Source organism: Balaenoptera ricei, chromosome 9, assembly GCF_028023285.1.
Source record: "Balaenoptera ricei isolate mBalRic1 chromosome 9, mBalRic1.hap2, whole genome shotgun sequence".
Classification (NCBI taxonomy): Eukaryota; Metazoa; Chordata; class Mammalia; order Artiodactyla; family Balaenopteridae; genus Balaenoptera; species Balaenoptera ricei.
In genome coordinates, this window is record NC_082647.1 from 26,675,882 (window position 1) to 26,693,330 (window position 17,449).

Consider the following 17,449-nt stretch of genomic DNA (forward strand, 5'->3'; position numbering starts at 1 on the left):
GTCCAAGGATTTTTTGTCAATTCTTTGCAATGTTATACATAGCTAACTATGTTATCTGCAAGTTGAAGATATTATTTCTCCTTTTCCAATTCCTATGATGCCATTTATATCTTTTCTTATTGCACTAATTAGAACATTCAGGATAATGTTGGATAGGAGTGGTGTGAGAGGATACCCTTGTCTTTTTCTGGGTCTTAGGGAAAAAGTGTTCGTTTTTTCACAGTTAAGCATGATATCAGTTGTAGGCCTTTTGTATATACTTGTTATCATCTTGAGGACTTACCCCTCTATTCCTAGTTTTCTGGTATTTTTTATCATGAATACATGTTGGATGTTAAAAGCTTTTTCTGCATGAATTGATATGATCATGTAATCTTTCTTCTTTAGCCTGTTAACATGATGGATTACAACATCTTTAAATGTTGAAACAGCCTTGAATATATCTGGTATAATTATTTTAATACGTTATGGAAATTAATTTGCTAACTTTTGTTAAGGATTTCTGAGTCTGTGTTCATGAGAGATATTGCTCAGTAGTTTTTCTTTCTTGTAATGTCTTTATCTGGTTTGGGTATGAGGGCAATGGTGGTCTTATTGAATATGTTAGGAACTGCTTCCTCTGCTATAATTTCCTGGAAGAGATTATGAAAGTATGGTATTATTTTTTCCTTAAATCTACTATTCAACAATGAAACTATCTGGGCCTGGTATATTCTTTTTTGGAAGGTTATTAATTATTGATCCAATTTCTTTTAATAGTAATAGAGCTATTTAGGTTATCTATCTCTCCTAGTGTCAGTTTTGTTAGATTTTCTTTTAAAAAATTAAGTTCCTTCACTAAACTATCAGATTTGTGGACATAAAATTGTTGGTACTATTCCTTTATTATCCTTTTAGTGTCTATGGGATCAGTAGTGATGGCCCCTCTTCCATTCCTGATACTGGCAGTTTGTATATCTTCTCTCTTTTTTCTTTTGGTTAGTCTGGTTACAGGTTTATTAATGGTATTTATCTGTTCAAAGAACCAGCTTTTGCTTTTGTTGGTTTTACCTATTTTCTTGGCATGCCTTGTAACACTTTGCTGAAAGCCAGACATGTTGTATAAGATTATGGGAACATTTTATGGCTTCAACAGCTTCTGCTCCAGATATGCAGGTCTCAACTATGACTTTCTATAAAGACCTGTCTCTTCAGATTTGGGGATGGTGGTTTGCTCTGAAACCTCAATTCTCTGATGGGACCCAGAAAAGTTATTGGTTTTCAGTTTGTCAAGCTTTTTCTTATTTTAAGGACAGGAGTAATAACAGCTAAGCTCTTTTCATGTTGAAGCTGAAACAGGAAATGCCCTTTTTTTAATGAAAAGAAATTCTTAGAAAATTTGTTCTATAATATTTTAAGGAGATCAATGATTATTTCAGAAATGGAACTATTCATTTATTAAAATATCCATCGACAAAATCCACTGATCAATGTCTCAATCCTTTCATTGATGAAATATGTCTGTGTAAATAAGGGAGGTTGATCACTGGAAAGTCTGGTTATATAAGTGCCTTGTTCATAGTAGGAAATTAATAATTTAGTTATTATTAATATTTTTAATTTGAATTATTAACAAAAAGGTAAGAACTAACACCAAAATCATTATCTACAGAAGAAAAAAATTGACAAGTAGGACTTTACTAAAATTTAAAACTTCTGCTCCACAAAAGATGCTATAAAAAGGATGAAAAAACAAGCCAAAGACTGGGAAAGACAGTTTCAAAACATACATCTGATAACGGACTTGTATCCAAAATATACAGAGAACTTCTAATACTCAACACTAAGAAACTAAACAACCCAGTTTAAAAATGGACAAAAGATCTGTATAGACAGCTCAACAAAGAAGATATACAGATGGCAAATAAGCGTATTAAAAGATGCTCAATATCATATGTCATTAAGGAACTGCAAATTAAAACAATGAGCTGCTACTATACACTAAAATCCAAAACACTCACAAAACCAAATACTGGTGAGAATGTGGAGCAGCAAGAATCCTCACCCAACAATGATAGGAATCGATAATGATACAGTCACTGTGAAAGACAGTTGTGTAGTTTCTTACAAGTTAAACATAATCTTATTTGCACTCTATGATATGGCAAACTAATTGTGTCTGCAGCTTGGTACATGTTCTTTCACTTCTTCTAGTTGTAGTGATGGATCCTCCTCCCTCCATCCCTTCCCTTTAATCTTAAACAGAATTCACAGGTGACAATAAATAGTTCAGTAACTGGGTACATCCCTTATGATTCATGCCTCTGAACTAGAGAGAGAGGGTTGAACTTAAGCACTGCTTCTTATAGCTCTTAATTTGATGTCAAATAGAAGCTTCACTCAGTTAGCATCCTGGAAAAGTCTAATATTCTGGAAATGATTTTCTTCTTTCTTAGCTCCTGATATGTTATTTGACAAACTGCTGTAATGATAACCAAATGATTTCATAATCTTTATTGATAAGTATTCTTCAAGATCTAAGGGCATGTATTCAACTCCTACCCAAAATTAGACTAGGTGGCCTACTTCTACCATCACTTAAGACTTTCCTTGCCTTTGCTAGATGATTCTGAACACCCAAACATAGACCAAAAACCCATGAAGTTCTTAAAACAGTCCCTCTTTACTCATATGTTTGGATGCTGCAATGCATTTTCCTGGCAGAAATTCCCCAATCTGATTCTCTCCAGCCATAAAAATGAGGACATTTCCTCGCAATGATAGTCGATTCCAGAGGAATGCCCAATGGGATGGTGTGCTGTCCAAACCAAAGAGAATCCTGGCTTATGCCAAGGCCTGAGGCTATTTAAGAGCAAACATCTTATAATACAATTGACGGTCCATAAAATTGAATAAGATTACTCAGATTACATAATTCTGAATGTAAAATGATACTATGCAATTAAAGGTAAAGTTCTAACTCTAAAGTTCTTTTTTTTTAAGATTCAAAAGGAAGAACAATTTTGATTTCAGAACAATTTTTCCAAGATAGGTGACTCAGAATTTGATTTTGCATTTTTTAGCCTTTAGCCTTGATATAAGATTTGGTTGTCTTTTGTTGAAATCATTGAATAGATGTCCTTTCCTGAGCATGTCTGTGAGTGAGTGCAAGAGTGAAAAATACTCTCCTCCGATGTGAGGAAATTAACTTTTTTCAGTTACTATAACTTTTATCTCTTTCTTCTTAGCTCCAAATGTTTAAACTTTCTGTTGCCAAGGTTATTTTTTATTGGCTTTTGCTGCTACTTAATTCCCTTTCTCACAAGTATCTTTATGGCTTCTAATACTTCTCACCCATATATATCTCTTTTTTGTCAGTGCTCATTCTCTGTTCTTTCTTTCAACAGATGCAACTTCTTAAGAATCTTCTTCCCAGCAACAGTTTCTAAAGTCAAAAAATTTATCTACATGAATCATCATAATTTTTAATTCCTTCTACACACACTGAGGTATTTGATGATGCTGTTGTAGACAATATTATATATTTGTGTGAGAGTAGCTTAAAACTTCACACTAACTGTACCTGGAAGTATTTTGGTTGAGACTAGCCAAAGCTAGGTTTATTTAGAGCAGGCTATCAGTTACAACATACTCATTCCTTTTGATAAAGCATTTATATTTGAAATGGCTTTATATTTGAAATCCCAGGGAAATTTGAAAATTCCCCTGGGATGTCATCACTTCTTTATCTCCTCATAGTTTGATCAATGTTATTCACCACCTGAAAGGTTAATATCTTCCCAGCTCCTGAGCCAACAAATTTTTGCAAACTTAAACATGCAAATCATCCTCAAAATATAGCTCAGAGCTTAAAATGTAAGGTCTGGGGTTGGAATGCATGGGGTTCAAACTTCAGGTTGCATTTACTAGCTGTAAAACCATGAGCAAGCTATTCAGCCTCTTTGTGTCTGTTTCCCTATCTGATAATTGGGAAGGAATTAACATACAGTTTTGATGAGAGTTAAATAATCTGGTAAACATAAAGTGCTTAGAATAATGCCTAATACAAAATAAGCACTAATTTAAGATTATTTATTACTGTCTGCTCATGTAGTCAGTACTTGTAAGCTATCTTATTTCTCTTTCGAATTCTCAGTATGAATCAAGCCCACCATCAAGTGAATGTCTTGAGTTAATTTTGTCCAGTTCACTCACTTCAACTCCATCACTCTTCCTCTGTTTTAGGTTACTCCATAAGAATGAGAATGCTACCTTTCTGTGTGATTTATATTTTATTCAGTCTCCCTACTAATCCAGACGCCCTGAAAGGCCATGGCTCTGGGGACTAGTCACTTGAACGATTCCTCATGGTTTACCTAATTTAAAAAGACTGCCTCCCTTCAGATAGCCTGGTACTAGCCTACTATATGTTTGCAGCCTGGTAAATTTTTATAACCAATTCTCTGCCCTGATTTTAGATTATTTTTCCAACTTCTCACTTCTTATCTTGCTTATTCTAAGCATCCTTATTCTTAAACCATAATGCAAGGGCTACAGTGACAATCCTTGACATGTATTTATATCGAGGTATTAAAAGGGTTATGATGATTTAAGCAGCAAATAACAGAAAACTTAAGTCGAATTTCTTAACTAAACCAGAATATATTCCCTCATATACAAGAGATATCGAGTATGGCATTTCCAGGTTTGGCTAATTCAGTTGATCAATAGCGTCAAGGACCCAGGTCCCTTCTCTCTTTTCATTCTGTCACCCTTAGTGTGCTTGTTATCGATTAACACCATTTCTAGAGAAGATATGTGATGGAAGAAAATGTACTTTTGTTATACGTGTGATTCCTTTCAGTAATTGCCCCATAACTTACTGGCCATACCCAAGTCACTCTTAAACCATGCTTATTCTTAAACCAAGTCAGAGAATGAGAAAACTTCAATTAATTTAGACAAAACAGGATTTACTATGAATATACAGTGGTAGAGTAGAGGCCTGAACAAAATCTGTGCCTGTTAGTACTGAAACATAATAAATCATACCAAATTTATGTATTTAAAAAAACAACTTTTTTTTTTTACCTCCTACATTTACTCTAGGTCAGGAATTTGGCTTCAGTTGAACACTTTTGCCTCAGAATATATCATGTGACTGTAGTCAGACAGGGGTTGGAACTGGAATAGCAAATGACTAAATTCACTGGAAGCTCTCTCTCTCCATATAATCTCAGGGCCTCTTTCTGTGGTTTCTCTACATGGTTAGTCTACATAGACTACTTTTGGCTTCCTCAAAGCATGGCAGCCTAGGCAGCTAGATTGCTCACATCAAAGCTTAGGGCTCCAAAGGTGAATGCCTCAGGTAGTAAGATGAATGCTGCGCCCTCTTAAGGCCAGTCTTTAAATTAACATAGCATACTTTTGGCCACGCTCTCCTGGACACACGTAATTCACAAAGTCTGCTCAGAATTAGGAGGGGAATTAACTTCTGCTTCTTGACGTGGGTGTGGCAAGGTTCTAGAAACGCACAGGAGATGAGAGATACTAGGTAGCCACAGACAAAAACAGAACAAGAAGAACCCCCTTTTGGGTATTCTGCCATGAAAAAATTATTCTGCTTATCCTATGTGAACGGAAAGTAGGGTAGATTAGTTTGGGCAAAGATTCAATATCAGGAAATCTCTAGGTGAACCATTCACAGGAAGGGTCCCTGGGCCAGTCACAAGCTCCTAGGTTGAAAGATCTTATGCATATTTGTTGAGGGAGAGAGAAAAGAAGAAGGGAAGTAACAGAGAAAGAAGAGGAAGGTTTTAGAAGTGACAGTGGAAGTGATGATGTTGCCAAATAACTAATTTCTTTTTTTCACAGTGTTGCTAGTGGTTAGCCCTCTGTGAGCCACTAACATTCAAATGTTTATGACCATGCCTCAGGAGTGCCACAATGCCACTAGCCTCTTTCTACTGTCTGTGCTCGAGTGATCTGTCCGTTAGAGCTTTTATCCAGCATTTACAGCTATGGAACACTGCCTGAAGCTGTGTTGTTGTGTGCCTTTAGAGAGTTTCTTCTTGATATTCTGACAGTGGTACTCTCAGCTCTACATACCATTTTAAAAATGAGCTAATATAGTTTAAAATGAGATGTGGCTTGGTAATTGAATGAAAGGATTTTGTGGTCATATCGTAAAGGACTTACATATTATCCTTTTCTTTCCAAGGTTTAAAACAAGTGTTAAAGAAGGGAATGCCATGCCCAAGCCTGCAAAAAAGGATGAGTCAGAAAGTAAGAGATATCCAAGAAAGCTCAGTTCAGTGACTTGAAATAATTGAGAGAGTTGGGAAAGGAAATCTGAACTGATAGAGCTATGGAGAAGAGAAGAGGCATTTCATAATTAACAGGGGAAGACTCAATTAGTGACTTGAGAGCTAAAAGATATGGCCTGAAGGAAGGCATATCAAGGATATTTGAGTTTTCAAGTATGGATACTTCCATTAATAATAACTTCATTGGTTCCATTTAAGGAAATAGTAAACACAGGAGGCTTTAGAGATTAATTTAATTGGCCGTTTAAATTGGTGTTAATAAAATCTATAGTAGTGGATAATATCACAAATAAAATTATGTCTAATGGGTTAAAGGTCAAAGGTGGAACCATGGAATTTACCAACGGTTAGGGACAGAGCTGGAGGAAATCCAGAAAGAGAATAATTAGTGAGCTGAAGGGGGGAAATAGAAATAACATATAATAGTGAAGAATATTATAGGGGGAAAAAGTATGATCAACATTATTATGCTATAGAGCAGCCAAATTAAGTAGAAGGCAGTCACTGGACTTGATAATTACAAGTCTATTTTCTATCTCATTAAAATAAAGAATCAGATCAAAGTGAGTTTAGCAGCAAATTGGACATGAAAGAACTAGCAATTTCTGTAGACTCCTTAATGAAATTTGTTTGTAGAAGGGAGAAAATGAGAGCACCTGCAATGCAGCATTGGTAAAGTGTATGTGAGAGTGTGTTTTGACGACATGTTTGTAAATTGTACCTAAGAACAATATTCTTAGAACAGGTAGAAAAGGTGAACTTGAACTAAAGAAGGGTCAGGTCCTCCTGTGAGAGGAAAGAGATAGGGAGTGATAAAGATTGCTGGAGGAGAAGGCAGATGGATGCAAGTGGTTTTATGAGTATGACTGACATGCAGGGTTTAAGAAATTTGAAGAGAATGTAATATATCCACTGGATGATGTATAATTTAAACATAAGCTAAACTCTGCATGACGAGTCAAGGCATGGAGTTGGTTTGAAAAAAATATAATCTAACAACCGAAAGTAATGAAAATAAATCACTGTTTACTAGAATCTCTCAAATAATGTCAAAGGGTAAGAAACATATTTTCATTGTGCTGAAAATCTTTAAAACATTTTCATTTCTGTCATCATCGGTATCCTACCCTTGAATTACAAGTGGTTTCCTCAAAATCTCCCACCCCACTTACTCTGAAGCCCTACTTCTTTTGCTTTAAGCCACTACTGCTCCTACTCCCTCTTGAGTAGACAAAGCCCTTCCCAGCGTCACTCTATTTATGTATCTTTCTCTCTATTTGTCCTAAATTTATCATGCTCTATTTATTATCTTAAAACTATATCACAAAAACCTAAAGAAACAGCTGACACAAAGGGGATACTCACTAGATGTAGCTGGGGTGGAAAATCTCAATGGAAAACAATCATAATTTTCCTGAACATACAAGGCAGAAAGAAAACTGAAAATGCAGATGTTTTACCCTGTCACAGATGGGAAGGAAAGCCAAAGTTGCAAATGATCTGTTCATAATTTTCTGCTAGAGTTGCTAAAATATTGATGATTCTTGAAGGGTAATTCAAAGATTAAACTGTTCAAAATGTAAGCATATATGTTCCTAGAATCAATTACTAAAGTATTATATCATATTAAATTATCATATATCGCCCCATAAGTCCTACCACCTACCATCAGTATGAGTGGATGATGGCATTTTTAACCTCATGAAGGTGGTCGTAAAATTATATTATTCCCCAAGCAATAAGAGCTTCTGAAGTGTGTGATGTGTGCCAGATTTTTCTAGGCATACTCCTCCCAACAACTCTAGGTGGTATGTACGACTTTTTTTACTTTTTACAGATGAGAAAATGAAAGCATAAAGGTAAATTAGAAGAAATAAAGAACAGTAAAAATGATCTAAATTCATGATGCAGGAGTATGGTAAACAGAATAATGTCCCGCCCCCAAAGACGCTGCTGCCCTAATCCCCAGAACTTGTGAATATGTCACTTACCATGTTACAAGGGACTCTGCATATGTGATTAAGTTTAAGGGTTTTGAGATGGGGAGATTGCCCTGGATTTTCCAGGTGAGCTCAGTGTAATCACAAGAGTCCTCATAAGAGGGAGACAGAAGAGTCAGAGTCATAGAAGGAGACGTGAATATTGAGGCAGAGGTAAGAGTGATGCTACCATAGCCTAGAAATAGGTGCAGCCCCCAGAAGCTAGAAAGGGCAGGGAATGGATTCTCCCCTAGAGTCTCAGGAAGGAATGCAGCTCTGCTGACGACACTTTGATTCTAGCCCATAAGACCCATTGCATATGTCTGACCTCCATGACTATAAGATAATAAATTTATGTTGTTTTAAGCCGCTAAGTTCTTCGTAATTTGTTACAGCAGCAATAGAAAACTAATACAAGAAAAGACAGGAATAGGGAAAAGAGTGAAGTCTTTGAGTAGCTGTGAGGGAAGAAGCACCAGACTAAGGGGACTGGCTTTTTTATTTGTCCTGGGGAAGGACTTTTTTATCTTTGATCCCCATTAAATATATATATATTAGGAGCTCAATAAATATTGGTGAATTACAAAAGGCTAGAAATGTGCCCCAAATTATAGACCATCTCCCTCTATACTGTGAAAAACGATTATATTTCTAAGACATGATGCTGAGTTGCCTACTCACAGTAATTTGCCTACCCTATCCCTTTTAAAACCTTGTTTCTACCCATATCATCTTTGAAAAAACTAAAATATTTGTGAAAATAGGGTGGAGGGAGATATAAATAAGTTACCAGAAGGAGAGAAGGGCACCATCCACATGCCGGAGGTATCAAGGAAATTCTGAAAGTTACTGGGTTGAGAGCAGCAGATGGAGGGGGAGGCCGGCCAATCTGGAACTGGCCTTAAGTATGAGCCTGTCTCCGGTCAGCACGTGGAACAGTCACCAGGAGAAAGCACATATCTTTATATCTCTGGAGCAAAGCAGGGTGGGGTTGCATATAGAGATCCTGCTGGAGCTTCCTGACCACGTAAAGATCATCTAGAGCAGCGGTCCCCAACCTTTTTGGCACCAGGGACCGGTTTCGTGGAAGACAGTTTTTCTACAGCCAGGGCAGGCGAGGGGGGAGATGGTGCAGGTGGTAACGCGAGCAAAGGGGAGCGACGGGGAGTGGCAGATGAAGCTTCGCTCACTCACTCGCCCACCGCTCACCTCCTGCTCTGCGGCCTGGCTCCTAACAGGCCACGGACTGCTAACGGTCTGGGACTCAGGGGTTGGGGACCCCTGATCTAGAGAAGGAACCTGCAGATGGCACTGCTATACATGAGGAAAGACAGTATTTTATGATCCCTTTATGATAGCTATCATGCCAGCCAAGTCATGGTGGCCCTTCCCCTCTAACTTGGTAATGGCATAATAACGAGTAAAGACGACTCTGACACAGAGAGTAAGAGTCTCCCAATTCGCAGCCACCAAAGACACCTTACCTTTATTTCCTTTTGTCCGCTGCTTGATGCGTGCGTGGTTGAAGTAAGTCCAGAACACATGTTGCATAAGCTTTCTTGTCTTCTCTCTCTAGATATGAAAAAACACTCATTATATATTTGCATAGGCACAGAAGTGGCAAAAGTTTTTCTCTTTCCATATTTCATCATGAGCAGTGGGCATGATCTTTGGAAAAACTCACCATGATATTTCTGAGTGCTGAAAGCACTCAAAAGACTTCTTGCCCTTATGATACACTGCTTACCATGGAGCCCTCCTTTTCTGGCTTCTGCCTACTTCCCCAGCATCAAAAGTCCCTGACACATTATGCACTAGTAGTAACATGGAATAACTTTTATTTCTTCTCAAGTTCAAGGTTCTCTCATCTCAGGGCCTTTACACATATAGTCGTTCTCTCTGTTTGGGATTCTCTGTCTCTCCCACCCTCCAGGTCTCCAACCATATAAACTTAGTGTGGCTGATCTGGACACATTTCAGGTCTCAGCTGAGAAGTCAAATCCTCCTGAAGGTCTTCTCTGACCCACCACAAAGGAAAATGTGGTTGTGTCCCAGCACGATCCCATCACTGTGCTCTGTTCCACATTTTAGAAGAGCAGAAAAACATGAGTGCCAAAATTCCTGTTTGGGAGAGCACTATTTTTGGGCAAATAAATACATTAATAAGCTATGGTGTGGTGTTTCCCAAGAAATTAAAATTATCACTAAACTGTTATATAGGAATTTATGAGGGAAATTTATATTTTGTTTCTGAGAAAGAGAAGAGAGAAAAAAGTAAGAAAAAGAGGAGAACTAAACAGGGAGTGCAGTTAGATGACCCCAACTGTCATACATTTACTTGTCTGTATCTTAACATATACTAACATGTCTATGATAATTATCTCTGAAGTCATTATCAGGAATTTATGTTCTTATTTTCTTCTTTATATTTTTGGAAGATTTCTAAAATAATCACATTTTTGAAATTAAAAAAGAGTACTGGTTTATTTGTTTATTCATTCAGCATATGTGGTGGACATTTACTAAGTGCCAGATACTTTTCAAGGCACTGGAATAAAACACTGAACAGGAAATACAAGGTCCCTGCTTTCAAGGAGCTTGCAATCTAGTAGGAAGTGTAGAAATATAAACTAAAAATAAGTAAAGCAATATCAGATAGTAAGATGTAATACATAATATAATAAAGGGATATACTGGGAAGTAAGTGGCCAGAGAAGGCCCTTTTCAGTGACAAGAAAGTATTGTTCATGTGAAGATATAAGGAAGGGCCTTCCAGGCAGTGGGAACAGATAATGCAAAGTCCTGACAGTGGAAAATGTCTTGGAATGTTAGCGAAATAGACGAAAGAGCAATGTGGATGAAGTGTGATGACGGAGGGAGGTAAGATGGAAAGTATAGTTGTGTAGGAGCCCATAATTATGCAGGACCTTAGAGGCCAGGATAATGAATCTAGATTTTAATCTCCATGTCATACTGATAGTAAATTTATTATAAGCATTTGCCAATTTTACTAAGTATTCTTCTAAAACACCATTTTCATGGCTTCACATTATTCTATCATATGGATGTGCTAAGATTCAATTAATCATTCCCTTATTATTGGACATTTAGGTTATAAGCCTTGGCCAAAACCCAACTTGAATCAATTAGTGAAACAGAATGAATCCACCTCTTAACTGCTTCAATCAAATGCCAGTTAGTAGCAATTAGTATTCACTGAAGATGATATGTGACACCGGAAATTATAATCAGGTAAGAAATGTGCATTATTTTCTCTGATATAACTTATTTTGACAAATAATAAAGAGTAGATGCTTACATTAATATCACGGCATGTTTTCAACTATCTCTGGAGATCTCTTACAAATCTAATAAGTGGATATGCTGGTATAAATAATGAAAATTTTAAAAGTGTTTTATTTGAAATAAATATTTCACAAAAAATATTCAAGAGGTAGCAAAGTAAACATGGAATATAGATTATTTGAAAGAATAATAGAGAAGACTTTTATATTCATAGTGGGACCAACCATTATTTTAAAGGAAGAATTATGTTGATACGACATGTCCGTGGTCAGGGACCCTGTCCTACCTCTTCTAGATCTCTGAGGTTTGAAATGCATCTACAGTATCTGCCAGCTCCTCTTCCTGCCTTCACCAGAATCCCCTGGAGCACAAGCCTAAGCATATTTTATGCCATAATCCCTTGATAGCTGGATAAAGCTTATATGGATCCTTCTCAGAATATTGATTTTAGCTGAATAAAATTAAATACATAGGATTGTAAAGGAAACCAAGTTTACTGAAATGTAGTTCTATCCATAGCTTTGGAACTCAGATGAAGGCCTAGATTATCAGCTCTCCATGAATGATTTCTAAGTTGTAGTACAAGACCTCGACTACCCTTAGCTCAGGTAAATATATGTGCAATGTAGAGCTTGTTTATGCTAGTAATAGGTGTGTGTATATGTGTTTATAAAAAATTGGTCCCTCAGGCTACAAGAGCCTGGATGTATAGTCAGCGTTCAAGCAAATTTTAAAAATCCTTATTCTGTATCTGGGCCCCAGAAACACCAGCCCTACACAGTGATTCCTTTACTTTGGTTCAGTGCCTGATGGTGTAGGGCAGAGAGAGTGCCTACATTTTCTCAGAAGCTGTCATCCTCTGGGTCCCCTATGAACTGGGAGGTTGCACTCAATGGACTGTTACGTTAGCCTTCCAAAGATGCTACTGGTTATGGGGAGGGCTAATTTCTGGTTTGGTCACTGAAGTGCTGAATTTCTACAGCAGTAATTTCTTCACTGGCTGTGGAGCTGGCCAACCCTGAGTCCTGCTGGGAAAGAGACGCTAGAACGGTTCACACATCATTCCTTAAACAGAGGTGCTGTGTCCTTACTCACATTTCCCTTCTCAAAGAAATAACATTACTTAGACATAGACCTCAAATCAGGCCGTAGACTTGAGCCTCTTCTGTTGCTGTTTGCTTGATTTTGTTTTTTGGGATTTTGTTGTTGTTTTTAACTTCTGGCACATTCCTAGACCAGGAAGCAATGTCTGTTCTTCTACCAACTGTCCACAGAACTCCATACTTTCTCCCAGAAACCAGTTTTTATTCCTACTTCCTTCAGTTACTGGTCAGCTACTTCTCTCAAAGTTCAAACAACAAACTATATTCAAAATTAATTTTCTACATATAGTCTTAACAGCTAAGTTTGAGCTGTATAACTTTCTTTGAACTTTTACTAGACATGATACGATCAACTTTTGCTTTATATGCCAGTTCTGCTCACACCTTGATTTCTCATATGCATATGTGTATATTAGTGAGTAGAGGAATGCTATTTGTATCTCTATGTGAGCATTTGCTATTGGAGTTTAAACATTGGAAGAAATATGTGTTTGTAAAGAGAATACTTTTCTTTCATAGCTATATGTAGGAATATAAGGAGAAGGCATACACATCTTTTTCTGGATAATTATATTTCTCCAAGAGTTCCTCTGGGCATGCACATGGGAACCATGTGTAAATGTCCTTTAAAATTGTTCTGATTGGGAAGTGAAGAGAGAAGACTGAAAGAAGAGCAAAGATTCTGACACAGAATAATACAAAGAAAGCAGAAAGGCCACTGGAGTCAGGTGGTCCTAAGATCTCCTTTATCTGCTACCTGCTGTGTAACCTCAGTCAGTCACTCAGAGCTTCGATTTTCTCATCTTTAAACAAAGAAAACATGATTATTTGAGGATTAAATGCCTAGCACAGTGTAGGAGACCAATATATGTGTTCAATAAATGGGAGGTTCCATCCCCTACCTCAGTCAGCAAGTGTTGCTTCTAAGACTTTTAATGCTTAGTGATTACATTTGCATAGGTCCATAAAAATAGCAACTTTTATTAAGTATTTAATATACAGGAGGTCCTCTTCTTAGAGCTTTAAATCTTTTGCATCACTTAAATCTATGGGATAGGTATTTCTGTTATTTGCCTTTACAGGTGAGTAACCTGAGGCTCAGAGATGCTAACGTGCTGACAGTCATAGAACTCACAAGCAGAGGAAATGGGATCTGAGTCCCAGAAGCGTTGCTCCAAAGCCCATGCACTCTTACCCTATGTGCCAAAATACCTCTTATAAACTAGGTAGAATTGAGATGGTTGGGCATGATGCAGTAATCAGAGATTTTCCTATAGATGCAGTCTTTGAAATTAGGAAGCAATAAAATGGTCTTTTCTCAAAGAAGAATAGGTAGTGAGTCAGTATCATACAAGAATCAGTGCTGCCTGTAAAAGATCCTGGGTGTTCAGTGCTTGCATAACAAGATAGCTGGGTCTCAGGGCACTCCCTAACTGTCCCAGCTAGAACAGGAACCATATTCAGCCTTCTATAGGATTAGCAGTTCCCTCTGCCTACCACATGACATCCACTGACTTTGTTTCCCAGCTGTCCCTCAGTCAACAGGTGCAGGGAAACTGGCTTTCCCAGACACTTCTGGAAGCAAGTGGTACCCTTGCACAGAGACTGTCTATGCCAGACAGACTGCTTATTTTCCCCTGAGTAGAGCCCTTCTTCAAACTTACCCTATATGAGTAGATTCACAGATGGAAGGGTATTTTCTCTAGCAATGGAATGGATCTCACACTCCATAGGATGATAGGAAACTAATGACTGTCCGAATTCTCTGCCTGGTTAAATCTGACCACACAGGTTATCCCTTAGACCACACCATGTCACATTGTGGAATTTGTCCCAACTCCATGCATTGACAGATGACAGCCCCAAAAGCATCCACCAGGTAGGAGAGTTTGAGAGCAATGTAAGGTAACAGGAGACTGTTCTTTTCAGCCACTGAGTGGCTTATGTCAGCAGGATGATGATGATGATAAGACCTCACATTTGTACATCAATTTACAGCTTCAAAAGTACTTTTTGATCTATTATCACATTTTATCTTCAGGAAAGAGAATATAAATTATCCACACATGAGAGCTAAGGGAACTGAGACATTGAGAAATGGAGACTTTTCCAAGTTTAACTGCTAATAAATCCAAGAACCAGTACTACAGCTCAAGGTTTCTGATGGTTTCAAACATGGTGCTTGAGAAATATCAGGTAATTAATTCAAAACTATTGCCCCTAAATAGCAGTTTAGAGATACTCCCAGGCGAGTGGGAATCTTGTGTGAAGTGAATTATAATATTAGCTAAATAGAACCAAGTTATATATAAATTATAATTAGTCTGGGCAACCTGACAGTTTACACTGTTTGTTTTCTCTGTGCAGGCAGCAAGTAGGCAGGGTCAGCTGAGCTGAGAAACCCTTCCATTTAGAATGCATTTGGATACTGGTTAGCATAATTCTGCTATCAGCATGCTTCTTCTTTCCTAGCAGATTGACTATACTATTCTTTATTTGTCAAGATGTGAGAGTCATCCAACTATGTGAAAGGAACAAGGACAATCTTATTTCCCCCCAAAAGTCAATGTTCTTTTATTACTCATTGCTTTTCATTTTTGTAGTCATTATAAAATTATTGTCTCTAAGTGGACATTTTAAAGGCACATATCTTCTTAGCCAAGCTCCCCATCTTAGCACAAGAAGACTTTGAGTACACAAATTGAACATGAGGCTAATGTCAATGGTGTGGACAATAATCCTAAAAGGACGTAAGTAGTTAACAGGGCCCTTGTTCTTTGGGTCATTTCCTTTACTATATATAGTTTTTTTGTCAGTACTGAAATTGCTGCCAAAAAATTCTAAAACTCAGGTCTGAGTGGTATTGATCCCTTGTACATAAACTTTTTTACTGGGCTTCAGTGAAGACAATTGTCTTTTTTAAGATCCATCACAAAGAATTCAGTATGATATTTAACTTTCATGCTTTCACAAGATATAAATAATAACTCTTATGTGCATTTCTCCATTGGATTTGAAGACGTCTACACTTTTCATAGGAAGAACTAGTCAAGAAAAGAACAAATGATGCATATCTAATATAGATTAATTTTTCCTTATAATTCCATGATGGTATATTCTCTGCAGTCAGCAAAATATTATACAGTTTTGTATAGTGACACAGAAAACAGCAAAACTGCTTTACTCAGTAACTCTTTTATTCTTTGGTTTACCATCTTATACATAACAATATGCATATTATATGCATGTTATTTATATTGTTTTATATGTTATAAGTATATTCCACCTTTGTTGAAGGAGTTTGCAACCTAGACCATCGATAATAAGATGTCTGAATATTGTATAGCTGCGTCATTGTGTTCTACTCTGGATCCAACCACATATATTTTGAAAGAAATTGCATGAATCCAAGATTAATTAATTATTTTTTAAAGGAAATAAGAATGAAATATTAGAACCTTACATTTTCAATTAAATTTTTATTTTTCTCTGTATTTTTTACCCTGGCAAGTTATTTTTTTATCTGGGTGATATCTATTCCAGGTGCATTATAAATTCTCACGTTCTGATATTTTGAAACTCATGTATTAACAAATTGAGAGTTCCTCAATTGTCTGGTAAACATAATATAAAGGACTGGTTTCTAGTACTGAGTTTTTCACCTTACCTTCCAATATTCAGAAGCTTCAATATTGATATATACAATTTTTTAAAGAATATAAAATAATCACTTGATATTTATCAAGCTCTTCTTGGGTAAAGGGGATGTACAGTTGAATTTTACTAAAGCAGTAAATTATTATTCAAACTCTATTTTGTATCTGACATTCGTAAATCTACTCTATCTATCTAATGCACAGCCAGTTCCATGTTGCCCTGAATCCAGATGGAGCTAACCATCTTGTACTGGATGCAAATGCTGACCTAGATATTGTAATCAAATGACACAAACTCAATTTCTTTTATAGATAAATAAAAATAGCCTATAGCTGTGTACTCCACTTAACTTTGCATATATCAGTTTTGTTTTTTGCTTTTTTGGGTTTTGTTTTTTAAGGAAAAGACAGAATTGAGGTGAGTGGTGCTATTTAGGGGCCATTCTGAATTGGCTTAGTCAAAATAGAAGAGTTTCCTGAATGGTATGATTCTAAAAGCATCAACCTCTTTCCCCCTTTTTGCACTCCTTTTTCCCAAAGAGCCCTTCTCCAACCAATTTTCAAGTGCTAAAATTCTACTATTACTAGTGCTTTATCTCTTTAACCTCTGTTAAATGCAAATTCCCCTTGGCAGAATAATAATTAAAGTGATTAATGTCATAATCTCCTCAGAATATTTCTCCAGTAAAAGTTTTCATGAGGGGAAGACAGAAAATATAACTTAAGGAATAAAATAAATATAGAATGAAGACAGACTTCACTCATTTCACTTTTTTCCTACAGTCAGCTCTAGAAACTAAGAACAGCTACATTAATACACAGTATTATATAGTAGAGCTTGTTACTACTGAAATGTGAGTCAAAGGATAATTCCCTGTCATACCGGTATAAGCATGTAGTGGATTTTCTGACCTACTGGACTGCAAATCATCGGTATGTAATACAGAAGAGTACAGTAACCTGAAAGAGCACACACTTTCAGAACCTCAGAAAATACCACTTTCAGGACTGGAAGTAAAACAAATGAAAATTTGTTGACATTAACCTAATTTTGAGACCACACACAAACACAGACACATTGACACAGACACACACACACA